Source organism: Lissotriton vulgaris, chromosome 4_1 (assembly GCF_964263255.1).
Source record: "Lissotriton vulgaris chromosome 4_1, aLisVul1.2, whole genome shotgun sequence".
Classification (NCBI taxonomy): domain Eukaryota; kingdom Metazoa; phylum Chordata; class Amphibia; order Caudata; family Salamandridae; genus Lissotriton; species Lissotriton vulgaris.
Window position 1 is genome coordinate 1,363,598,381 of NC_141691.1, and position 27,272 is coordinate 1,363,625,652.

Genomic DNA, 27,272 nt, shown 5'->3' on the forward strand with positions numbered 1-27,272 from the left:
GAACCCTTGGCGGCGAGGGCCAACCCCGACATCCACGGCCTACCCTTTACTGGGGAGACGCATAAGATCACTATCTTCGCAGATGATGTCCTTCTCTCTCTCTCTGACCCGGCCCGCTCCCTCCCCCATGTACAGGCGGACCTGGAGCGCTTTGAAGCGGTTGCAGGGTTTAAGGTCAACTTTGATAAATCTTACGTCCTTAACCGCACACTCCCCCAATCTGAAGTCCAATCGGAAGGGGGAGGGGGGGGCTTTTTTGTCTTTTGTTGTTGTTAATATGAATCCCTCATATCGCTTCTTTCAAGAAAACACCCACCAGGGATCTTGTACATGGAAGCTCGCCGTTTGACTTAGCATACACTGGCGGCTGTTAGTTTTGGTCTGGGGCATGTGGGTTTCAACCGATTGTTATGGGGGCGTCGGCCCTGACTTTCATTGATCCCCCGATCACCTCACAGGCTGTTTGATGCACCTCGCCTACATCAGGAACTGCACCTATTGGAGCGATACTCTGTATGTTAAGGGCCTGGTTGAAAGGAGATCTGTCCGACTTCACGTGCTGCGTGTGGGCTGATTTCACTGCTACCCCCTGTGTGGGATGATGTGCGGGATTGTCGCAGTTTTTTCTCGGTGTTTAAAATATCAATAAACATACCTTTGACAAAAAACGAACAAGCAAGAAATATAGAAAAGCTATTGAAATCATGATGCAGATATCTTCGTACATCCGACCAGTCAATTACTACATGTTTGCTTGACCCAGTTGACTCTGTGGTACATAGCTCTCCACAAAGAAAAAAACTCATGTTATAGCGTAATGGGTATTTAGCTATATACATAGCTCATTCACCCTTAACGATGACAGTCTTAGTTCACACTCACTGAATCATTTCTATCAGGCACAGTAGAGTCCTAGACTCCTTAGAACACATCATCAGAACGTACAAGTGCCTGTCTTCCACCATCAGCATTACCACTGAGTCACGGGCTCCAGAAAATGAGGGAAATCTAAATCTACCACATATTGTAAGACAGTAGCCACTAAATCCCCCTCCATCTAGGGAAGCACCAATTAATGTAATGTTATTTTAGCAGTACTCTTGTTCCTTGAAACTCCCAGAAGAAACCCTTCTGTAGATACATGTGTATAACCTCCAAAACAGGGAGTAGCCTAGGGAGCCATACTATTTTAGACAAGGATATCAATCCCATCAGGTATGACGAGAACTCCAAAATTCCATATGCATCACATTAACCACATTACTAGCATAACGTTCCTTCACATCAGAGATCACTTGGATACCCATGTTTCAGAGCATTTTCCTGGATCCTCTAATAAGAAGTTCCCAAACTGGTCCATCTCACAGCTAGACAATGGGTCCAGTACCAAGTTGTCCTACATAACACTCAAGTCCGAAACCATCCGTAATTTCAAGAGCCTCAACAAAAAATACTGCTAGGTTCCTCTGAAAAAAATACATTTCAGCCTATTATGATATGAAAATCAATACCATGTAAAAGTAGTTTGTTGCAGGACATAAATGCCAGAAGTCCCACAGACAAGGTGGATTGCAGTTGGGAGTAGACGGCATACATCCTTGTGTCTCGATGTGTGGTCATTAGAGCAGAAATCATCTGGGTAGTGTGGTCCTAGCCGTTGGGGAAGAATACAGTAAATCAACCTAGTTGAAACATTTCCCAATCCACCCAATGGTGGTCTGTGCTACATTCTTATAGCCCCAGTCTAGCATGTGAAACACTTTGTGTTTATTCAGCCTGAAACAGCATATGTTTATTATTCCTTCTACTGGATGCTAAAGTTGTGGATCAATCTTCATTAATTGATCATCATGTTCCTTCCCTGAATAATGCCAAACTGGTCAGAGGGTATTCGTAGGGTAACAAGAGAACTAATTGAGTCCCTTTGGTAAGGTCTTTGGCTTTGCTTTAATCAACAATGGGGGCCTCTACAGAACAAAGTCCTCAGGATCATTGCTTGGTTTAGATAGCAATAGCACAAGTGCCTTGTGCTTGGATCCACACCCCTGTCCGAAGACATAAAGGAGGCATAAAATACTTGCCAACTCTATTTAGCAGCCAATGTCTTGCCTTGACCAAGTAATCTTACCCAAAATTGTAAGAACTGGCCAGATAACCTCTACACTAAAATCACACACATCCTTGCCCCAAACCTAGTATTGAAATACAGACCACAGTTCAACTCACCTTGATTTCGGAAACCTACCAAACATTGTTTCTCTGCTAAGCTAACTACATATATCCATGATAATCATCTATTAGCGGACTAACAGCTTGGATTTTGAGCTGAGTTTGATACAGAAATGGGCTCTTGTATCCTGGTTGACGCTAACACATGTTAACACATGCTTACTAGTCCTACTAGATCTCTCAGCAGCATTGGATACTCGAGGAAAATGTCCCTTTTTGTGCGGTCATCCGCACTTTTTGCTAGATGTGTTTGCTGGTTTTTGGACTCTGCACACTGAGGCACTGCATAGTGTATGGGCCCTGACCCCTAAAACATGTTGAAATGGTATACACCTAAGTGGCATATTTAACTTACCCATAAGTCGCTAGTACATCGTACAAAGTATAACCATGGCCTGTAAGGTAAATGTCACCAATGGTCTGCAGCGCTCATTGTGCCACCACTAAAGTCACAATGCAAAGCATGACGGCAGGCCTGCCACCCGTAAATCTTGAGGGGCAGGTTTGAACTACAAATTCTACCTGTCTGAGTAACCGCTTTTAACAGGTCTACATCCTCCTTTTAAATATTAAATAGTCACCCCTAAGTAGGCCTCAAATTCCCATAAGGCAGGGTAAAAGTAGGGCATGTTAAAATGTAATATTAAACATGTCCCACCGTACCAAGGATAGCTGTTAGTAGCATTGTGAGCTAATATTAACATTTTATAACAGCATCTCCATTTAGGAACCAGTGACAAAATTAATTCTTGCACATTTTAAAATATTTATTCCAAGCCCAATTAACTGATGAAGAGGGATTTGTAATACATATTTTATAAAAAGTCTTTTTTTAAAGTCAGCTTTAACCTGCCTAAAGCCTCTAAAAGCCCACTTGCTTAAGCTTCCAACTGTCATCAAGAAGCTGAATGGCTCCTTGAGTAGGTGTGATGTGGCTCCCTGAGCTGAGAGAACGGGCTTGGGTGGGGGAGGTGACCTGTTTCTCTGAGAGGATGACCATCTGGGCAATACCCAGGAATTTAATTATCTTAAACCTGGCCTTTTTAGACCTGGCATCCTTGGCTTGGTTTCTCCTGCCTTTTTGCCTTCTGACTTCATTTTTTCTGGTTTTATGATTCTGGGCACTTTACCACTGCTAATCAGTGCTAAAGTGAATATGCTCTACACTCACAGAATTGGTAACATTTACTTATCCACAATTGGCTTTTCTAATTTACCTATAAGTCCCTAGTAAACTGCACTACATGTGCCCCAGGCCTGTAAATGAATGCTACTAGTGGGTCTTCAGCACTGATTGTGGCATCCATTCAAGTAACTCTTTAAACATGTCTCAGGCCTGCCATTGCAGAGCCTGGGTGTGCAGTTTTAAACTAGGTTAAAATTGAGATTGACTTAAACTACCTTTTAAGTTTAATCCAATGGTTCCCAGTTTTTGATAGTTCCATTTGATTGGACTCAGATCGATCCCAATGACGGTGCTTGAGAGCAGAGGAGAATTGTTTATTTGCTGCAGTTGTAGGGGTAGACCAGAGGGTCACATGTAGAAGGCTAGGTGAATGGCTAACCCATATCATTTTTTAAACAGTACTGGAGCTACCCGCTCTGCTCTACGAACCATTGGAGGTTCTAAACCTACCCCTTTAGAGAAAACAAGTACAAGTTGGAGGCCTAGCTTGCTGGGTGTGTGAGGACTCTAGTTCCGACAAGGAGGCATTTCTCCTTTCTTACCCTTCATCACGTTGTCTGATTAGGGGGAACAGCATATCTTGTCTTGTTGAGCATTATTTGAGCACATATGCTGGACCCCATTATCAAGCCCTCTAGTCCCCCTTTGTTGTTAGAGATGCTTGCACAGGCGACCACCGTGTGATATTAGGTTACCATACAGTGTGTTAAACACGTAGTGGCCCATTCTACTGTACGCTATACCATTGAGCGGATAGCTGGTTTTTCCTGCCAGAAATGGAGGATACCTCGGGACTGAGCTTCGATGAAGAAGCCATAGCCAATATTTTAAGAACAGCCCCTCCCTCCTAGGGGCTGGGACGACTGCGGCCTCAGGGTCACAGTCAGAAGACTGGATAGCAATTGCAACACTTAAAAGAGAATGGCTAAAAGTTACTCTGCATGAAGCAATCATGACGGATGTATGACGTTACAACGCATACTTTTACTCCGCATACCATTACAACGCGGTATTCACAACGCATACCACTACAACGCATAGCGCTTTGGGGTGCTGGATAGTGGTAAGTATAATTTACTATTCTAACTCCAGTCCCCGTGGACCCTAGGGAAGGTGTTGGATAGTAAATTAAACTTACCTCTTATCCTAGAGCGCCCCCCCAGCGCCATGCGTTGTAATGGTATGCGTTGTAATGCCTGCGTTGTAGTGGTAGTGCGTTGTAAAAAATGCGTTGTAACAGGTGAATACCATCATGACAGAGCACTTACGAGCAAACATTGCACCTCGGGGTCTCATTGTTAACATCCTGCTCAGAATCTTTCTGGAAGATGGGCCCTTCAAAAAGGATTGATGCCAAGTGTCCTGGAAGTGCACTATTGGTAGTGATTATAAATACCGCCAAAAGGTGGGCTAACGCCCTCCTTGCCATGATTCAAGTAGCTGAAGCTGCATTGAAATCCTCCATACCCAAAACGGCATTTGTCTCCAAACTCACTCAAATTAACAACGAGATAGCTGAAAATAGGGAATACCTGCTCAAACAGAAGGTTATCAAACTACAGAAGGACGTGGCAAAGTTTGACAAGGAGAAAGTATACCCTTATTTAAAGGATGACTATGCTGCACCAAGGAACAGCTACTCCTCTGATGATAGCTCCGACAACAGCAGGAGGAGATCATCAAACAGTGACTTGAGCACTGGTAGCTGGGGCAACCACAACCAACGTAGGCCTAACTACCAGCCATACCTCAACTACAACAATGGTTCGGATTTTCAGGGACCTATTCCACCACCTTGGCAATACCCACAATATCCCCATGGCCCGCCACAATACTTCCCCATGACCAACCCCCCTTTTTTTAGGCAGAGGCTGGGGGAGAGGAAGAGGGCGAAGAAGAGGAGCGCATAAAGGGGTCCAATGGCAAGACCAGACCCCACATGGTGGAAACTCGGGCTGTGAGCAGGGGGAAAAGGGCTTAGTTGTCACCCTCTCTGATAGGAACCTGACTAACACAGAGAAGAGAGTCCTTGAAAAAGGCCTAGGATTTGTCCCTACTCTCAAGTTTGACAAATTTAGTGAGATGTGTCGAGTGCAATAATGTTTCAGGAAAGTACGCCTCAAGGCCTTTTTCTAGGATAGGGAGTCCCCAGACCTCTGTGTTTCAGGGCTACGTAACCGCTCTTCTTTTACGCCCAATAACAGCATGATCCCTCCTGAAATTTTAACCTTTGAGAAGGCAGTACTCAAGGAGCTCTCCATCCCCCACATCACTGGTCATTTACACTAGCTTTACCATCAAGCAGGCCGATAAGGGTAGGGCAACTGTTATCCAGACAACTACAGTCTATGACAGAGAATGCAGACGCTAGTTAGGGAATACTCGGCACTTCACACCTTTGACTGTAGAACCTACACCTAGACTAACCTCTGAGATAGCAACAATGGTCATAGAGGCTGAGACCAATAGCTGGATCACGAAAAAGGGAGCAGACTTCCTCATGACAAAAGAACCCAAAGTACCTTATTTCTACACCCTCCCTAAGATCAACAAAAACACCAGTCCCAGGGAGGCCCATAGTGTCAGGGATCGGGTCACTATTAGAACCACTGTCTAGGTGCTGCAACCACTTCCTTCAGCCCCTGGTGAGAAAGATTCCATCATTTGTACAGGACACTACGGACGTCCTCCGAATCATTGACGACAGTGAGAACATCAACGAGGTCAACCTTTTGGTAACACTTGACGTGGAAGCCTTATACACTAACATTCCACATCAGGCGACCCTAGCGGCCATTGAGGTTAGTCTGCGCATGGAAGAATGGGACTCACCTATTCCTGTCTCCTTCATAATGGGATGCACCACGTTAGCACTCACTGAGAATTTCTTTGGGTATGAAAACCAGCTATTCCATCAATCCCAGGGTACTTCCACTGGAAGCACTTTCGCCCCTAGTGTGGCCTGCCTGTACATGGCAACTTATGAAAAGGAGGTCATCAAGAAACCCACTAATCCATTCAAAAACAACTTGGTATTATGGAAGAGGTTCATAGATGATATCCTTATTTTCCGGAGGGGGGGATATGGCAACGTGTGAGGCATTCTGTCAATGGATCAATACACAGAATGCTTTCCTCAAGTTTTCCCACACCATATCACAGGCAAGTATCCCATTCCTTGCCTAAGGATTAGACTGGACAATGAGGGACTGAGCACCACACTTTACAGGAAAGATACTGACAGAAACAGTCTACTCCAATACGACAGCCACCATCCGATGGGACTCAGGAATAACTTACCATTTGGACAATTCCTCCAGATTAGAAGAAATTACAGTACCCTAACTGACTACAAAACAGAGGCCCTACACCTAGATCAGAACCTTAGGAAGAGAGGCTACCCAGCGTGTCAGGTCAGGGACTCCTACAAGAGGGCCTTGAACAACCCACAGGAAACTCTTCTTTAAAACACAACGAGGGCACAGAGTGATATCCTAACATGTGTTACTTCATTCACACCACATTCCACACAAATCAAGAAAGTTATCAACAAGCACTGGGGCTATGTCAACACAGGGGAATTACACCAACCTAAACCCAGGTTTGCTTTTAGGTGTACGCAGAACCTCAAGGACATCCTAATACACAACAGACAAAGGGCTAAGGAACCACTGTTGCAGAGGACCTTATGGGACTTACCTCCTGTAACAGACCATTACCCATGTGGCTCCTGCGCAGTGTGTGATCAAACGAGAACAGTTAAAGAAATTGCAATGACTGACACTTTCACATGGAAATTGAAGCGACATACCAACTGTAACACATCCAAGTGGATTTACAAGCTGATGTGTCCATGCGACAAGAAGTATATAGGGATGACGATGAGGGTCGTGAATGTCCACATCACAGAACATAAAAGTAATGTAAGGTGCATGAAAACAACTACCAGACTATACACACACTGCAAAAACCTCCAACAATCTGCGGATTCCCTGAAATGGGTGTCCTAGAAGCACATACTAGGATCACACAGCAGACCTTATTCAAAATAGAACAGGGATGGGTACACCGCCTATCCACCAACATACACGGCCTGAAGGATGATATTCCATGGGCTGCCATGACCAGGAGAAAGGTGCATCACGAAATGAAGCAGAAACATGTTGGCCTTGAAGTGTTTTAACATCTACATGAAATAGGGTTACATTGCTCCTACTTGAAACCTATTACACACTACTTTAAGCCATTCACCCCGTCAAGACCACATAATGGCTGCAAGAATTGGGTAGCAAGCATCGACAATTTCGGTGGTCCTGGGTTCTATTAGCCATATGTGCGCACCCCTAGACTACCTGGTGACCCACTGGCTTGTGTATTGCATGCAAATCATCTCGGGCTAGTCTGCAGGTTGACCGACTGTTCCCGCAGGGGACCCTCATGAGAGGGCGGCCCCTTAGTGCCCCAGGATGGCACACGAGCAGCCAAGGGTCCTGGTCGCCCCTCCCTGGAGGTGCTTCACTTCCGGCCAAGTTCGGGTGTGGCCTGAAGTATTTAATGCTCCCCCCTCCTTACGGGCGGCCTCTTTGGCCTCTTCACCTCTTCGACGTCTCCCTCCCTACCGCGTATCCGACCTCTCAGGGCGGCGGGGGAGTTTTGTGTTTTAAACAAACTTTTATTTGTGTTGCAGGCGGAGTTACAGGATGATCCAGAGGCGGAAAGGTACTCAGGAGTACCCTATTCAGGAGCACAAAGGGTGCGGAGGCCTAATATTCCCGGGAGGTCTGTGCGGTGGACCCTGGGGTGCGACGTTATCCTACGGGCGGTTGGAAACCTGTGAAACCGGGGTTTGCTTGAACGCTCCGCCCCTCGTAGGGGGGGCGTGAGCAAGAGGGTGGACCAATGGTTCTCCCGATATGGGAGGGGATATCCTCTCCCACAACCGCTAAGCACCGGCTTGACAAGGCCGCAATGCTACTTGGCTTATCAGGTGGTAAGCTGCGAGAGGCGGCTTGCCTTTGGATTATCTGTAAGATAACCCACCATGTTTGCATTTGTTTATGCTAATAAACCTGCAACAACCTTTTTAGAACAACAATCTGTCTGGTCTGTTTATTTGGTATATGTTGCTGGGAGGCTGGTTGCGGGCCGATATGGGCATTATATACATTACAGGGCACTGAGGTTGTACCGCAAACGGCCCGCCTTGGATATACACATCGCTTGAACCACACTGGAATTAGGCATACAGGGGCCACGAGCTAACGTGGGAAATCAGAGCACAGCCGGTACTACTGGCACTAGATCATCGCTCTAACTACACTGTAATATGGGCGCGATATTCTCAATGCGGCTGTACAGCACTTGATTTGGGCCATGCCCCCTATACATCACGTGGTGCTTTGGGGCGTGACATCATCTTCCGACGTGACGGTCCGCGGGAATCCTGAACTGTTGTTTTTAAAACACTGCTGAGATGGCAGCTAGGGCATCCAGTTCGCTGGCGGCTGCACGCGCGGGAGGTTTTCTGGCGTGCATCCCATTGAGGACAGGTGAGTGAGGGCTACGACCAAGGAGGGCGGTTGCCGGTGAGCCAATAAGATGTCACAGCCTTATTATAAAGTATATTGTACCACTACTGGAAAAAGTATATTGTACCACTGCTAAGGGATAAGGGGTTTACACAGTTAAAACCTGCACTGCTATATCTACAACTTATGGAGTCCCCAGTAGTGATGTTTGGGGTTGCGAACTTTCTGACAGCATCTATCCGTGCTAGACGGTACAGAGTAAGGGACATTACATCATTGGAACAGAATAATGTTTAATTGCCACAGCTTTCATGTATTACCATGTATATAATGAATTAATACCGCTATAAATTCATAAAATAATTGTTATTAGATAATGAATACTTTTGTAGAATTTTTCCCTAGAATCATCTATATAGTCCGCTGTTTTTATATTCATGTATTGTATTGTTTTTATCAATTTTTTTTAAAATATTTTATATAACCTTGAAAGTCATTATGTATAGGTATAGCATACTTTTATGATTTTAAAATAATCGAATAAAGTGACTTTGACTCTGACTCACGGCCTTATTAGGACCTGGTATGGAGGGGAGGGTTAGGGACATCCCACACACCCCTTAGTAACCAACATTGGACTTTTGCCAATTTCTGAATTGACCGCCGGGTGGCCTGGCTCCCGGGGTATACTTGCAGCCATAGACGGTGGGGGTGTCCACCCCATGCTACACCTCTAACCTTTGGAGGATGCCTGGCTGGCGTGGGCCCACCCCAGCCGCAATAGTCTTGTAGGAGCCACCCCCAATAGAGGAAAAAACCTCTCACCGGGGGCAGGCTAAGCATGGGGCCCCTTGGAACTTGGGGGATGAGTGTGGATGTTCTGACCTCCACCATGCCTGGGACACTTACCCAAACAAACAGGCATGTACATCTGTATTAACCCCAACCAGAGTTAACATGTATCGAGTCTGGAATAATAGCTTTAACCCTGTTGTGAATGTTTCACGCTTGTTTCCCTCTGAAGGACACCACGAATGAGGTGTCCGTTGGCCCCATAACCGAATGGAGTGAGTTTCTATACACTATTAGGTGAGTGCCCCCATGTACGCTCTGACTCCGCATGTGGGTGATGCTTTGTATAGGGTATAGTGTGTCGTCTACCACTAATTCCCCCCACCTATGTACATAAATATATGTATTCTCTTTTAGATGTTTGCTATCCAGTCTGATTATTGTTTTTTTAACTTTTTAACTCTGAATAAGATGATGTGAATGAGGACTAGACTAAAACTCGAGTCTGGTCACCCGTTGGACAACCGAGATGAGAGGGGGGAGGGCACATGTTTTCCAGTCCGCTAGATCTTATAACATCTAGTGACTGCATGTTGTCTCCTTTTGTCATCCTCTATGTGTAGATACCCACTAGAATTTGTGGGACTTCGCGCTCGCCCCTAAAGAATGTGGTAGGTAGGAGCCTGACTGCCCACCACCACCATGTGTAGGTAGTATTGTATCACAAGGTCCTCATGAAATGCAATGGATCAGTATTGACAAAGACGCATGAAACATATCGACCACAGGTTAGGAGTTGAGCTAAGCTCCCCTGGACCATAAGCCAGAGAGCAGCCACTCTGTTTGCTTTTAAGAAGGTGGATTACTGGTTGAATAAAGAGTTTAAGTGGACTATCCAACTCTTTTAAAACTTCACTCACTTGCACCACTTCTACACCATTCTTTAGGGCCCTCACGCACATGCACCTAACGGCAGGAACAAAGGATCTCCACTAAGTGCCCCTTTATGGGTGCCCGTCAAGTATTGCAGCGCCGACCTGACGAGGAGCAAGTCCATATGATGAAGCAAGACACCTAGCTTGCTGGGTGTGTGAGGACTCTAGTTCCGACAAGAAGGCATTCCTCCTTTTTTACCATTCATCAGGTTGTCCGATTAGGGGGAACAGCATATCTTTTCTTGTTGAGGATCAGATAAGGAGGCCAGCAGACTAGCTCTTGGAGTCACTCTGGGAGCCCTGGGTTCAAGATGAAGTTTCAGGTCCAGTTCTTCCTCCCGAGGCAAGGGGGCAGCAGGCAGTAGGTTATCACAGCAGGGCAACAGTTCCTTCAGAGCAGCAGTCCAGCAGAGTGGTCAATCCTTTCAGCAGCACAGCAATCCTTCTTCGTGGCAGAGTATCCACAGTTCCAGAAGAGTACTGAAGATTTGGTTTCTGAAGGCCTACTTCTATACCCTGGTGCCCTGGTTCTGGAAGGTGGCCCTGAGCCACGTAGATGCAGCTATGCATTGGTTCTGGTCCACGCAAACAAGGGCGATGCACCTGTTTCAGTTGGCGCAGTGGCAAAGATCAGTCAGTGCTGACCACGCAGTAGCAGCATGTGCCGGTTACATCTCTGCAGTGGTGGTGAAGTGTTGAGCAAGCACCCTAGGTCCACTTTCAAGGGTCCAGGATTGGGCTGGCACCACTTGGCAGGGTAGACTCATAGATGGCAGAGTCCATGTGTAGAAGCAGGATAGTTGGAAGTCTTTTATGGTCCTGAGACTTCAGATCAGGAAGCTATCCAACTAGCTCTTGGAGTCACTCTGGGTTTTGAGTGTCAAGTGATGCAGGTTCAGTGTTTCTCACACAAATCAGAAGAGTAGCAGGGCAGCACATCAGTTTCTTTAGCAGCACAGCAGCCCTTTGTCCTGGCAGAGTATTCATGGGTCAAGAAGTGTTCCGAAGTGGTAGGTCTGAAGGTCAGTTCTTATATCCAGGGGTGCTTTTGAAGTAGGGGAGACTTCAAAGAAGGGCTTTTAGGTGCACAGAGATCCTCACTTCCTGCCCTGGCTTAAGACTCACAACAGGGGGTTATGCAGCCCTTTGTTTGGGGACAGGAGACAGCCTTTTCAGGTGTATGTGTGAGGCTATGCCCAGCTCCTCCCTTCCACCCTCCCAGGAAGGCCCATCAAGTCACACCTAAGCTCCTTATGTGTGTGGCTTATATGTAATAAAAGGGGAGCTTAAGACTTGGCAAAGGCTTTTAAATGCCAAGTCGACATGGCAGTGTGAACTGCACATACAGGCTCTGTAGTGGCAGGCCTGAGACAAGTTTAAAGGGCTACTTAAGTGGGAGTCACGATCAGTGCTGCACCGCCAGAAGTAGCATTTAATTCACAGGCCCTGGACGCATGTAGTGCACTTTACTAGGGACTTATAGGCAAACTATATATGCCTATTGGGTACATATTGCAAGAAGCTGGCTTTTTATGTAGTGTACCAATGTAGGAGTACTCCATAAAAAAGGTCCAGACGACCCTTATTGGTTTACATGTGTTTACTTTAATAATCCCAAGTGCTCTACTAGTGATAATGTGGTTGTGCAGCTTAGGCTTATCAGAGGGGAGTGTTGAGCATTTGTTGTACACATAGAGTTAATAAATGAGACACACTCAAAAAGAAATTCAAGACCAATTTAGAAAAATAGCACAGATTTTTATATAATTTAGACACTAAAATCATCTGAGTCAGGTGACTTTTGGCATTATTCTTTTTACAGAGAAAACAGTAAAATTGAATAATGGTTTTCAGAGGTTTGAGCCTCGAACGCAGTAATATTATCCTATGGGAGAAACATACACTACATACGAATGACTCATTACATCGCATACCAATTCCACGCGTGCCATTACAATGCTGGTAATACTACCCGATGTCAATGACAACGACATACCATTACAACGCAAACTTTTACTACAACTATACCTTTACCACGCATGCCATTACAATGCAAAGGCATGTGTGGTAATGGTATACTCATGGTAAAAGTTTGAAAGGTAAGTGACTCTACCCTGCCCTACCATAGACCCTAATTTAGTACCCCATGCATGACCCTCCCTGACCCCCAGTCCTCTTCCTACATTTATACTCCCCTGCACGACCCCCAACACTACCCTAAACCCTAAAACACTAGCCTACACTACACAAATACCACAACACTACCCTAAACCCTAAAACACTACCCCAGCATGACCCTCTCCTGAACCCCAGTCTGGTCCCTACACTCAAACACTACCCTGCACGACCTCCGACACTACCCTAATCCCTAAAACACTACCCTACCCTACACTACACAAACACAACAACACTACCTTAAACTACTACCCTCTACATGACCCTCCCCTACCCCCAGTCCGGTCCCTACACTCAAACACTACCCTGCACTACCCCCTGACACTACCATAAACCCTCAAACACTACCCTACACTACACAAACACCACAATCGAGACTGCCCTCATCGCCGCGACCGATGACATCAAGTCCGTGCTGGACAACGGAGAAACGGCGGCCCTCATCCTCCTGGACCTGTCAGCCACCTTCGACACGGTCTGTCACCACACACTACGAACACGCCTCCACAACGCTGAGATCCAAGAGAAGGCCCTAGACTGGACCACCTCCTTCCTCACCGGCAGAACACAGAGCGTCCGCCTTCCCCCCTTCCGCTCCGAAGCCACCGAGATCATCTGCGGCGTACCCCAGGGCTCATCCCTCAGCCCAACTCTGTTTAACATCTACATGGCACCGCTCGCCCACGTCGCCCATTGGCATGACCTCAACATCCTCTCCTACGCCGATGACACCCAGCTGATACTCTCCCTCACCAAGGACCCCCACACCGCCAAAACCAACCTTCACAAAGGAATGAAGGCCGTTGCTGAATGGATGAGGAACAGCCGACTGAAGCTGAACTCGGACAAGATGGAGGTCCTCATCCTCGGATCCAACCCTTTGGCCTGGGACGACTCCTGGTGGCCGACTGCACTGGGAACTGCTCCAACACCCACCGACCACGCACGCAACCTAGGGGTCATCCTCGACTCCACCCTCTCCATGACTAAACAGGTCAACGCCATCTCCTCCTCCTGCTTCAACACCCTCCGCATGCTCCGTAGGATCTACAAGTGGATCCCCACTGAAACGAGAAGAACAGTCTCCCAGGCCCTTGTCAGCAGTAGGTTGGACTATGGAAATGCCCTCTACGCAGGAGCCTCGTCCAAACTCATGAGACGGCTCCAACGCATCCAGAACGCCTATGCACGCCTGATCCTTGACATCCCTCGCCGCAGTCACATCACACCCCACCTGAGAGACCTGCACTGGCTCCCAGTCAACAAGAGGATAACCTTCAAGCTTGTCACCCATGCACACATGGCATTCCCCAACACCGGACCAACATACCTCAACAGATGACTCAGCTTCTACACTCCCACCCGCCAGCTCCGCTCCGCCAACCTCGCTACAGTCCCCCGCTTCCGAAGAGCGATCTCAGGCAGCAGATCGTTCTCCCACCTCGCCGCAAATACCTGGAACACCCTCCCCATCCACCTACGGCAGACCCAAGACCTGCTGACCTTCAGAAAACTCCTCAAGACCTGGCTATTCCAGCAGTAGCAGCATTCCCCACCCCAGCGCCTTGAGACCCTCACGGGTGAGTAGTGCGCTTTACAAATGATATGATTGATTGATTGATTGAACACTACCCTAAACCCTAAAACACTACCTCCAGCATGACCCTCCCCCGCCCCCAGTCCGGTCCCTACACTGAAACACTACCCCCAGCACGCCCCTCCCCCTACCCCCAATACCCCTTACCTCTCGCTTCTCGTGGTTCCTCTCTCCTGGTTCCAGCGTCATCTGGGGGGCGATGCACATTGTTGGGAGGAAACGGAAGAGCCTCAGTTTCCTCACAACGATGTGGATAGCCATTACATCGCATGCGTTGTAAAAGCGCATGCGATGTCATGGTATGCGTAGTAATGGTTATGCTTTGTTACCTCGCATGCGTTGTAACGCATGCAATGTAATGACTTAATGTGAAACAGCCGCGTTGTAATGGCTATTCACCCTACATACATATGCTTGCGAATGTTTCTTGAGGGTTCCTTTTAAGAACTTATGGTGCTTAGGGGCCAAAGTCCAAGAGACCACCAGCAGTTCCATTTTACCTGCCCTGGTGTGTCCGGGTGCAAAGGTGCTGGTCATATTGGTAGCCTCAATTGCTACACATAAAGTCTATGAAAGGGAACCTGTAAAGGGGGACATTAGGATAAGTCCGGCAGAACCCAAAGGAGAGCTCAGCTTGTGAGGGTCTCTAAAGCAATTGGACACAGTCTGTTTTTGTGAACCCAGGCTGTGGTCACTCGGGTGCAGAGGTGTTTGACCGGCTGGCCACTTGCGTTGGTGGCTCTCACAGTACTTGGGTTGACCTGGAGAAGTAAAGAAAACAAGACAGCAGGGCAACTCTCCAATTAGGCCTTATTAGGCCTGAAGTCTCTTGATGGCAACTCAGCTCTTAGCAGGGGGGGGGGCCGGGCTGGACACTCAACAAGACTTGGTTGCGTCAAATGCTCCGGTATCCAGGGTATTGGTGCAGGCAGGCTCCTGGAGGGTTTAATGTTTTTAAACTCACTGGGAGACAGGGCTGACTTCTGGGAACCATGGTGACCTTCTCCCAATGAGATGGTTACTTTGTAGGACGGATGGCCAGCAAAATGAAGAACCGGACAAGGGTGACTGCAGATGCAGGGAGATGGCTTCTTCACCCCAAGTGAGATACTCTGTGAGTGACAGAGTGATGGACAGACTTCCCAAGGCTTAGGAGGATAAACAGGGTGGTTGGTGCAATTCTAAAGGTTCCAGCAATGAGGTAGCGTTTGGCACCATGTTCAGGGTAGGTCCTCGGTTCTCGCGGCAACTGCTCTTCTTTGTTCTTATTCTGTTCCCAGGTAGACAAGCCTGTTTTTCTGGTGTCAGGGGAACCCTTAAATACTGAAGTTATGGGTGTTTAGGTGAGTGTAGGGTAGTAGCCAACGGGCTAATTACCCCTGGGGTAACTACCCCCCCTATATGACCACTTCCTGTGGAGAGTGCTCATAATCCTGACCCAGAGTCCCTAATTTCACCAAATCCAGTTGGACCCCCCTTAGGGGTGTGCCTAACCTGATAGTGCAGCATGCCTACTGACTATCTAATTTCCCCCCTGTTCAGATGCCAAATGTGCCCCAGAGCAGGCAGTGGCATTCCCCAGGCCTGGGGGAAGCCTTTTCACATATTAAAAGCAGCGGGGGCTTTGCAGTCTCTGGCCTTGATATGCTAAATCACTAGCCATCTTGCTGGAGGAGGTGTTACCATCTTCCACCAGAGCAGGCATTGTTTCTGGCCTCTGAGAGCACGCTCTCTCACCTACAGCAGGGGGTCAGAAACATGTCTGCGGTGGCAGGCTGGATGGTACCAGTTAGCCAACACACTAGAGGTAGGTTTTCAGGGGGCACCTCTAAGGTGCCCTCTTGGTGCATGTCACAATAAATCTGATACTGGCATCAGTATATATTTATTGAGAGGAAGTGTTTGATACCAAAGACCATTATTTTCAGTGAACCAAAAATGTAGCTGGGTGTCTCGTAATGACCAGTGCCCAGTACGTATAATTAAGATGGCTTCCTGATCACCTGCAATGTCTTAGTAATGGAACTAGACATCACAGGGTCATATCTGCTCATGCATTTGTGCCCTCACATGTAAAGTAATGCACCCTACCTTAGGGCTCTAAGGCTCGCTGTAGGGATGACGTACATAGAAAACATGCAGTGTGCCTGGGTATTGCACACAGGGAATGTGAAATGTTGTGTTTTCAGAAGGGCTTGCACCCTTTCACACATCCTGCAAATGCAGTCTGGACGCAGTATTTGCGTGGGTTCATTTGGGTGGCATAATACATACTGCAGCCCCTAGGGACCCCCTTTAGTACCCTTGCCCTGGGTATCTTAGGTAATAGCTACCAGGACTTACAGGGTTGTTAAAGTCCTTGCCAATTGGGGTAGAATTGAGCATGTTGCAGTTTTTAAAGGAACGAACGCTGGCACTGAGGCCTGTTTAGCAGGAGCCCGGTCCACATCCAGTCAAGAACATCAGTACCAGTGGGCAAAAAGTGTGGGTAACAATGTCAAAAAGGCATTTTCCTACATATATCAAACAAACAATGTTTAGGGGAGTGAGCACAAGCACTTTAGCACTGGTTAGCTGTTGTAAAGTGCACAGAGTCCTAAGGCCAACAAAAACGAATTCAGCAAATAGGGGAGGAGGAAGGCAAAACATTTGGGGGTACCCCTGCAGAAAGGGTCGTTTCCAACATGGTTTAAAAGCCAAGTCAGCATGACAGTTTAAAACTACATTCAGGCTGCAGTGGCAGGCCTGGGACATGTTTGTAGGTACTGCTTAAGTGGGTGGCACAATAATTGTTGTAGTCTCACTAGTGGCATTTAATTTACAGGCCCTGTGTATATAGCATACCACTCTACAAGGGATTTATAGGTAAATTAAATATGCCTATCAGGTGTAAGCCAATCAAATCATCTTTAGGGTAGTGAGCACAAGGACTTTAGCACTGGTTAGCAGTAGTAAAGCAGAGAGTCCTAAGGCCAACACAAATTAATTTAGCGAAAAGGGGAGGAAAAAAGTAAAAACCTTTTGGGTTTACCCTACAGAGACAATCAAGTCCAACAATGGTGTGCAAAGTTTCAAAGTTATGGTTGATCGAATTCTCTCAGGGAAAGAACCTACATTACCGGAGTCTATTATGTGTGCTGAAAGAATGCTTAGTTTCAACTTCCAGTATCAGACTACAGGAGGTAGACCATATACCCTGAAGAGACTAGGGCAATCATCTATATCATAAAACAATGGCTCAAAAGGTTGTAAATTGAAGGTCAGTTACACGTAGCACAATTAGTTGCTGAAAATAGAATCAGAGGGGGAGAAAAAAACAGGGAGACAAATTACTTTTGTAACATAAATGGTATTTTAGTGAATATACAATTTTTACATATTAAGCTTCATATAATCAAACATATGGGAGGCACTGCGTTAGTGAAGGTAAAAATTACACAGTTAGGACACCCAAACAATAAATGATAATTAAAATACAATAATCAAGAGCAGTACCCTTGAGTGCCTAGAATTTGCTGTAAAAGTTGACGCGTTTCGGCCAGTTTACTTTTACTTATATGGCAGTGGCGAAAAGGTGCACTGTCAAAAATCCAGGTGGGATTCTGTCAAAATTCCAGGCGGGGCAAGGTACCAAGGCAATTGAGGTAGGGCATGGCGAGGCGTATCATGGGGCCGGCATGAGTGCCTGACTAATGCCGGCCCCGTGATGCGCCTCGCCATGCTCCAAGCTGACATAACCCAGGAACTGCTGGACAGGTTACTTGGCAATCTCGACTGTTGATTGCCATTCTTTCCCTGGGACCTCAAATTATGTCCCTCCCGATCGAACCTCCGCAGGTCCCATCTCAATTGCCTTGGTAACCTGGTCCAGATGATGGACTAAATACCTCAACAGGCCGAAACGCCGTTGACTTTTACAGAGGAATTCTTGGCGCTCCCCACAAAGCTACCCCTCTTGATTATTGTATATTCATTGTTATTTATTGTTTGGGTGCCCCAACTGTGTAATTTTTACCTTCACTAGGTCTTTATTGCTCCCTCTCCTATCGCTGTACATACTTCCTCATGTGTCACTTGGCCATCACAATCCTTCACGAGCACTTGTGCACAGTATCCCACTGGTTACATGTCATTCAATGTAACGCAGTGCCTCCCATACGTTTGATTATATGAAGCTTGATATGTCAATGTGTATATTCACTAAAATACAATCTATGTTATGAAAGCAATTTGTCTGGCTGTTTTTTTCTTCCCCTCTGATTCTATTTTCAGCAAGTATCTGTGCTAGGTGTAACTGACCTTCAATGTACACCCTTTTGAGACATAGTTTCAACTTCCAACACACTTGGTAGGTAGTTGTTATTTAGGGTTAGTCTTTCCTAAGATGTATCATATAGATGACTTAAATGATGCGGGAATAGTGACTCATGGAAAATGTAAGTGTTGAAGCCACACTTTTAATAGATGGCATATGTGAACCTATGATACCTTTTTGTAGGTATAGTTTTAAATGATTTGAAGATCGGAAAGCTACTTCTTTGGTAGATCGTTTGGCTACTAATACAGCTAGTGCTTTAACCTCATTGAATACTGATCTTATGGCTATAAGGGCAATGGTTTTGCAGAACAGGATAGTTTTAGCTATCATACTGGCGAAAGAGGATGAAGTCTGCTGAATGCTTCACATTCAGCAATGCTGTACTTATGTGCCTGATACAAATAGCAAAATGAACAAGTGTGTATATACATCATTGACATTTCTTGTGAGATGAAGGATTTGGAGGAGAGAAGTACCTGGGAAGCGATAGTGAAGAGATTTTGTCCAAGACTACCGAGGGTTTTAGATGTATTGGAGGAGGTAAATTAAGATCAATGCTAACACTGATACTTAGTGCAGCAAGGTGGAAATATTATGTGGTATGGCTGGGAGTCCTAACATATATTATTCACACAATACCCAAAGATGGTCCTCAAATTCACTTTGCTAATCCAAGCTCAGTCCTGGTAGAGTGGCAAGGAGTAGTCAGGCTTACTTAGAGGAACATGCGTTCAGCATTTCAGAGTACCAACATGGACGATAAGTAATTAACACGACTTGAAAGAAACATGACACCAATTTATAACAATAGAGTTTATTTTTAAATATCAGTACAAGGTGTATAACCGGAGCTATTGATGTTAAAGAGTTTAAAAAATCTGTATTTTGCAGATCTTTCAAACTTTACCATTTCGGTCAAAAGAGAAAACACAATGTGACACTCGATCATTTGCAGGATGAATTCAATGGAACCCACTTGGACTTAAGGTCTTGCGGGTCCCCAGACCAAGTCAGAACAGTCAGAACAATTTTACCTTGCCCAGGGAGCCCGGGTGCAGTGGTGACTTGGCTGACCTTATTGAAGAACGGGAGCTTCGGTTGCAGAACAGCAGCACTTGTGACACTGGATCACTTACAGGTTGTGTTCAGGGGAGTTTCTTGGGATTAAGCTTGAAGGGGCCCTTGGACTAGGAATCAACAGGCAGAACAGCTGTACCTAGCTGGGGCGACTCCAGGCAGAGGTGTACCTGGCTATCCGTGGTGCCGAACGGGAGCTGCAAATGCTGAGTTTACCAGGTGTGCCAATGCAGGCAGGAATCGGATGCAAACACTCGACAACAGCACTACAGAGGGGGATGGATGAAGTTGTTTGATGATTCCTTCTTTCTGGAGCGTCGAAAAAAGTAGTTAGAAGTTGAACTGACCACCAACAAGCCTTTGCCACGGCAACACATCAGTTTAGTAAATCTTCTTTCAGAAGTCCGGGGGAACACTATAGAGGGCTGAGACTTACTGAGGTTCAGAACTACTTTTCCCAGAAGGCACCTGGCCAGTTACTTTCAGTCTGGTCCTCAACGGAGCCCAGCAGACAGTCCATCTTGGTCTTGGAAGTGAGGTTTGTTCCTCTTGACTGCTCTGGCTCTATGGAGTTCTGGGGATGTCTTTCGGTTGCAGAGGGGTTCAACTTCCTTTTGGAACCAGGTCTGGGATGAGTTGCGGTCCGGTGATTACAGGGTGGCTACCACAGGTGCAGAACTTCGCACCTTGTCTTTGTGGAGTCCTGGCATTGCAGACATGGTTCTCTTCTTTGCCCTTCTTGTCAGAGCAGATCTGGAGTTCTGGTGTCAGGAGTGCCCTTAAATCCTGGCTTTAGGGGGTGTTTAGGGGTGTGAGGGTCAGTAGCCAATGGGCTAGTGACCCAGTGGCTGGTCTGCCCCTGAAGTGACCACATCCGGGAGGTTTACATCACCTATCTACCCAAAACCCACCATATTTAGGAATTTTCAAGATGGCATGACCCATCTTCGGCTGTACAGACCAGGGTGCCCAGCCTAAAGGTGTGGCTAGCCCTATAGGGGTGTAAGCCTCCTGACTGGCTACTTTTCCCACCTGCCCACATAATAATGTTCCTGAGGCCAGAGAAGACTTTTTCCTTGGCTGGGGGACAAGTCACTTGAGTATCAGAACCGGTCTATCCTTTGAAGTTCACCGCCCTGAGGTGCCACTTTGCTAGCCATCCTGGGAGGGCGGAGGTGTGACCTCCTTCCGGACAGGCCTTTGTCTCTTATCTCTGGGAGTGTTGACACTTCCTAGCAGGAAGTCAGACTTCTGTCTTGGGGCAATCATCACAAAAAGCGCACCAAGGCACAAGGAGACTGAGGCAACTCGGTAGCAACCTGTAAAGCTACCACCTGGGTACATGCCAGCTCACCCTTGATATGAGAATCATGTCAGGGGTGAAAAAGCACAGTGTTTGAGAACAAACACAACTGAATTCCGTGGTACCGTAATGGAGCTGGCTAACACAGGATCGCCTGGTATCCAGTCCATGTTAACCTATGGACCGCTGGTCACTTACAGTAATCTTTGTCATAAAGGTTACTGTAGAGACATAAATGCTTACACATATATGTCTGCATCATTAATATAATGCACCCTGCCTCTTGGACTATTGCAGGCCTATCCTAGGGGTGACTTACATATATTAAGGGCAGTGATGGGACTCTGTCTCAGCTGGTGTGTGCAGAGTTGATCTCAAGCAGGGAAGCTCTCTATGCAGGCTGCAACAGCAGCCCTGCAGGATTTCCTTTTACTCGGGTAACTTACGGTGGCACAATATGTGCTGCAGCCCTGGTGACCCTTTTAACTCTCTTGCCCTGGGTACCACTTGTAGTATTTACTAGGGACTTACAGAGGTTGTTAAAGTCCTTTACCAATTGGGTGTATCAATTAAACTTTACATTAAAGGGAGAGAGCACTGGCACTGGGTCCTGGTTAGCAGGCTCCAGTGCACTTTCAGTTCAACTAATACAGCATCTAGGGCCAGATGTAGGTAGGCATTTACCGGTCGGTAACGGGCGAATTCGGCCGTTACCGACCGGTAAATGCAATTTGAGATGTAGGGCCCTGTATTTTACAGAATCGGTAAATTTACCGATCGGTAAATTTACCGATTCTGTAAAATACCGAATCGGTATTTTTACCGATTCGGTAAAATTGATATGTAGGTGGGACTCTTCTGAGTCCCACAGCCCTTACCGAATCGGTATTTTACCATCAAATATATTTGATGGTAAAATACCGATTCCGGTGTGCATGCACATGTGTGCATGCACACCTGTGCCATATGACAGGCAGACCAGCCCTTAGGGCAGGTATGCCTGCCACATGGCCCCCGAACCTTTTTTGGGGGTGCTAGAGGGTGTCAAAGTGACACCCCCTGCACCCTTGTCAAAATCGGTATTTACCGATTCGGTAAATACCGACCGGTAATGCCCCATTCATTCCTATGGGCTTCAAAGCCCATAGGAATGAATGGAGCATTACCGGTCGGTATTTACCGAATCGGTAAATACAGATAATTACCGATTCGGTAAATGGAACATCTGGATGTTCCTACATACCCCCCCTTCTTATTTACCGATTCTTAATTACCGAATCGGTAAAATTCGGTAATTAAGGATCGGTAAATAAGTTCTACCTACATCTGGCCCCTAGAGCAAAGCTTGTGTGTGAGGGGAGCCCATCTAAAAAGGGCACTTTCCCACACTTATCATTTTGATTTGTGTGATATGCTTTTTTTTTTTTATAAGAGAGCTAAAATTCCTTTCGCCAAAGGGTAGGTAAATGTACAAGCGAAAAGCAGCTGCCCGGTTCGAGAGGAAGAAAGACAAAATGCGAAGAAAGTGAATTAGAAGACATCTACAATAGGGTTTATTATTAATTAAAATGTATGGAGGTGTCCAGACGTGAGCTGAGAAAGTCAACAACTTATGTGTAACAGGAGACTTGAATTAATAAAAGTGTGAATTGTGGTGCCTGCAAAGTGTGAATTGCATTAAATCGATATTAACAGACAGACAAAAATGCTATGTGTAGAAGACAATTCATATGTATTCATGTTTGGGTTGACCATAGCTAATGTAGACCAGCATTTTTTAAATGACTAACAGTGGTTACTATGTTGCTTCATGAGACATGAACTTTTATTTTTAGGCAACCTGAATTTCTAATCCTTTCAAACACAGTGTTTTCTCATGAGAAGAATTATCTTCTTTTTGATGTAGTCATTGTGCAATGGTATAATGAGTATAGAAATAAGGAAGACGCCTGTAGAGTGCAGGCTGGTCCCCATATATCAGTTTGTTTCAGATAACGTAAGTTTGAAGGATGCAAAGAGGAGCCGAATTGTGGAAGGTCTTGAGAAGCTAACAAGCTTATAATTGTGGCAAGTCGCTTTAACCTGATTGGATCTTTGCATGGAAAATGCGTATCGACAGCTAGAATTTTATGATTTAAGCTAGAGCAAAGTAAATAGGAGTCAGTGTGTTTTTGTTGCAGCTCAGAGTTGAGTAGGAGATTTGGGTTGCTCTCTTAATGGGAGAACTGACTTTACTTAACTTTTCATTTTGGGTGGACTCCATGCTATTTTGTCCTCTCCTCCTTATGTGACTTTGATTTGTACTACATAGTATTTGATGCATTCGTATTTGATTAATCAATACTAATTTGGTGACTTATTTCATTCTGTAATATGTTAATCTTTAATAAATCTCGCTGGTTTGAAACTTTATCATTCTCTGTCTTCATTGTGGAGCCTAATGTGCTTCACGTTAGTTGAATATATTGAATTGTTCAGAAGCCTTAATTTTAAGTTTTGATTAATCAGATAGTGCTTTATAGGCCCCAAAATTTGCACAAGGTAAAGTGCTGACACTGTCCACCCAAAAGCCATTTTCCTGTCCTTTGAGCCATACTGTCCTACTATTCATCCCACTTCCAAGCTACAATTATGACCATAAAAATGACACAGAAAACTCTTTGCTTAGCAGGGACAAGCAGTATGTACTTCATCTCCATATGCCTCCGTTTCTGCTTCATTCTATCAATCTCTTCACCTGCTTCACAGTCACAGAGTATTCTGGGAAGGTGTATATTTTAACATATTGTACATTACACTACCTAGTTGCTTAAGGTATGACATAACAGTCCCGGAATGTAATGAACTATACCAATATTGGCCTCTGAGGGGCATCAGACAGAAGAATCAGGCAGGGCATGTGCAGTGTAACCCTGTGAGCCATTTTGTCAGAAAAAAAATTGACAGTCCCTTTGTGGCTAATCAGTGCAGCAGCAAGTTCTCCAGAAACAGCTCATATGGGTGCCCTCAGTCCCTCTATACAGGGCCGCAATCATCATGACTGTTGGTATGTCATTACATCTGTGATTTACACGTGTGGCGCTCGATGAGAGCCATACTTAACATTAGTAATACATGCATTTAGTTAACCAATTGCCGCATCGTAATTTTGGCTCCAGCCTTACACATTAGAAATACTTAGCTTCAATGTGCACTTAGCACATGTTTCCTGTGTGGCCTAATAATAGTAATAATAAGTGTTGTACTTAACATCATCATCGAAGTGCATTCACTGTAGAATTAATATACACTTTGTGTCTTGATTAATTAAACCATATTTACTGTTTAGATGGTTGAGTAGAAACTATTCTCTCACTATAAAATTGTAGTTATTTTAGAAATGACAATGATCTATGTAATGTGTGCACTACTGTTACATATATTTCATTTTAAATGTAGTTCTTAGTCATACTTAGCCACACGTATTCAAGATTTTGCTGTATGCCACAAGTAATATGAATCTAATATACTGACCGTTTTATTCAGTTTTGTTTGGAAGTGCACACACATATTAAAGGTGCACCATTGATTTAATACTTTAAAGTTTTACATTCTGCATAAAATACTGTATTCCCTTTCCTGCTTACGTGTCTTTTTCCTTGCAGGTGCGTTCACATGGTTTGTTTGTTTGAGAATACATGCAACACTGTACTAGTGATAGAGAGAGAGAGCCTGAGAAGAAGACCTTGACAAAGAACATGGAGAGCCGGAGCGTTAACTGAAGAGTCCTATTCAGCACTGTTACAACGTGGCTTAGGTGACCAAGAATGATGTTGTTCCCATGTTCAGGGTGGGACATTTCGTAAATGTTGCAGCTTACAATGTGAAAATGGTAAAGGACAATGGAACCCCTGATGATGTAAACAGAGGGGTGTTAATGGACAGATTCTGGTGAAAATATCTAAGGCTCGATTAACAAAGATAAATGTACACTTTTGTGTAAGTTTACTACTTTTTGGTATTCACAAAAGTAAACTTAGACCAAAAGTCTAACTTTACTACTTTTGATATTCACAAAGGTAAGTTACTTCTAGTTAAGTGAGACTTTTGGTCTAAGTTTACCTTTGTGAATATCCAAAAGTAGTAATGATAAACTTTTGGTCTAAATTTATCTTTGTGAATACTGAAAAGTAGAAAGTAGTAAAGTTAGATTTTTGGTCTAAGTTTGCTAAAAGTAGTAAACTTACACAAAAGTGTAAGTTTTACCTTTGTGAATTGGGCCCCTGGTGTTCACTCTGCCTGATCTTATGCAATTTTTTCTAGGATTTTGAGAGGTTTACACCTCTATGCTTATTCCCTTTGATTCTTGCAGGGTGTGGCTTAGGCTTAAACTTAATTCCCCGGACCCAAGAAGACTCTTGACTGAGCTTCTGAGAGGCAGACACCTTCCCTTATTTTCCGAAATTTCCTGTATTTTTCTGAATTTTGAGATCTCTTTAGACCATTGAACCAACCTCTTAGTTTGGACTTTAACTTAGATGATTTTAGATCTCAGTCATGTATAGAGGAAGGACCAGAAACTATTCTCTGAGCACTAATTCTTGTTATCGATCTTTTGTACTGTTATGACTGAACTACTTGTTTATCTCATACTGGTACCCCTAAACTTCTTTAGGAGGTTGGGTTTCCTCATTGTTATTCTGTACCTTTATAGCATGGTGCTAAGATTTGTGTAACTTAACTTGCCTGCTAACTTGTAATAACCTTCTTAACTAGTCACTGATTCTTGTTCCCTATTGCATAGCAGAGGGTTTTCCGAAGTCGGTCCTGGAGGGCCAGATCCATCCCATTTTTGTAGGATATCCACATTTAGATAAATGTAGCTACCTTAAAAATCTAGCATGGATCCGGCCCTCCAGGGTCAACTTTGGAGAACCTTGGTGTACCCAATTGGGTTACACTGCTAATTGAAATTGATTGATTTAATGCTAACTCTCTTTCCCTCTCAGGTGGCGAAGAAAAGATCCATCAGAGGACAATTGGTAAGAGGGTGGCCCAGAGCTCTGGATCAACTTACTTCTGACATGTTTAGCAAGTTAATATTGTGCTTTTATTGGATGTATGACTGCCTCTTCCTAATTTGCCTCTCAGTTGTTCAGAGGGCTGTAGAGCTGTTGGTCTCTTGTCTTATAGGTGGTCTCATGTCAAGTGCAATACCCAAAGCAAGTTCTGACTTACTAGTCAGCAGCACTTCACATTGAGAGACTTAGGGACCCATACTTTTAGTGGGAGACGGCAGTGTACTGCTGGCTAAAATGCATGGACTGGCTAAAGGTCACAACTTGGCAGAACTGCAGTCACCAGTCAAGATCATCCCTGTAAGAAAGAAGGTCTCTGAGAAAAGTATACCTCACGCCTTCACTTTGTCACAAATGTGTTTTCAACATACGTGTTTGAATGTTTTGAGATGTTGGTGAATAAGCGGTTGTTACACCTGTCAGCCTTAGGGTGGTCTTACCCGAAACATTTTGCCTTACTCCTCCTATTTTTGCTGAATTTGTTTTTGTTGACCATAGGACTCTTCACAATTTATCACTGCTAATCAGTAAAAAAGTGTTTGTGCTCTCTCCTTTAAACATGGTAAAATTGGCTTACACCCAATTGGCCTATTTAATTTACCTGTAAGTCCCTAGTAAAGTGATGCTACATGTAACCAGGCCATGTCAATATAATGCTACTAATGGGCCGGCTTCGCTTATTGTGCCACCCTCTTAGGTACCCTCTGAGCATGCATCAGGTCTCAAACAACAAGCGGGGTTGCTGAACCGTTCCTAAAAAGAGGAGAGGGAAGGAGAATGGGCTGTACCATAGGGGTATAATATCACCCTTGGGCATCCATTAGGTTGGACATGTTTGCCTCACACACCCCGAAGGATGTCATGCTTCATCATCGGCGGTTGCTCCTCGTCGGGGAGGCGGTGCAATCCCCGACGGGCTCACCTCAAAGAGGGGCTCTTTAGCGGAGATCTTTTTGTCCACTTGCCTGTTGATGAAGTGTGGGTATGTGGGCTAGGGCAATAGTATCCTAAAAAAGTAAGTTTAAAAGATAGTAGAGGGTCCCGGAAACAACTTTATTCTGGAGGTCCTCCTACT